Raw genomic sequence first — 383 nt, forward strand, 5'->3', positions numbered from 1 at the left:
GTTCACTCTCTTAGGAACCAGAAGGGGAAAGTGGAGAGACTAAAAGCTGCTCCAGCTACCATTGAAGGAGACAGCAGATTCAGCTGGAATGGCATTTTGTTGTGTGATCAACATTCAGAGGCCATAAGTCTCTGAATCTGTACACCTCACGGTGACTGTCTGTTCCTTGTTTCTTCATTTGTTAGTTTTTATTCATGTTTTATTATCATTGTTTCTACATTTATTAGTAATTTCCAAGTTTATAGGAATTGAACATTAGGATGCTGTTGTTCAAGACGAGGGACTTGTTGGATTCGACAGTTTGAACAGTGAGATATTAAAGACATGACAGATTAGACACATAGTATATTAAGGAGTAAAAGAGACTGGGTCTCTGTAGAAAG

The sequence above is a fragment of the Oncorhynchus nerka genome, linkage group LG27 (genome assembly GCF_034236695.1).
Source record: "Oncorhynchus nerka isolate Pitt River linkage group LG27, Oner_Uvic_2.0, whole genome shotgun sequence".
NCBI lineage: Eukaryota > Metazoa > Chordata > Actinopteri > Salmoniformes > Salmonidae > Oncorhynchus > Oncorhynchus nerka.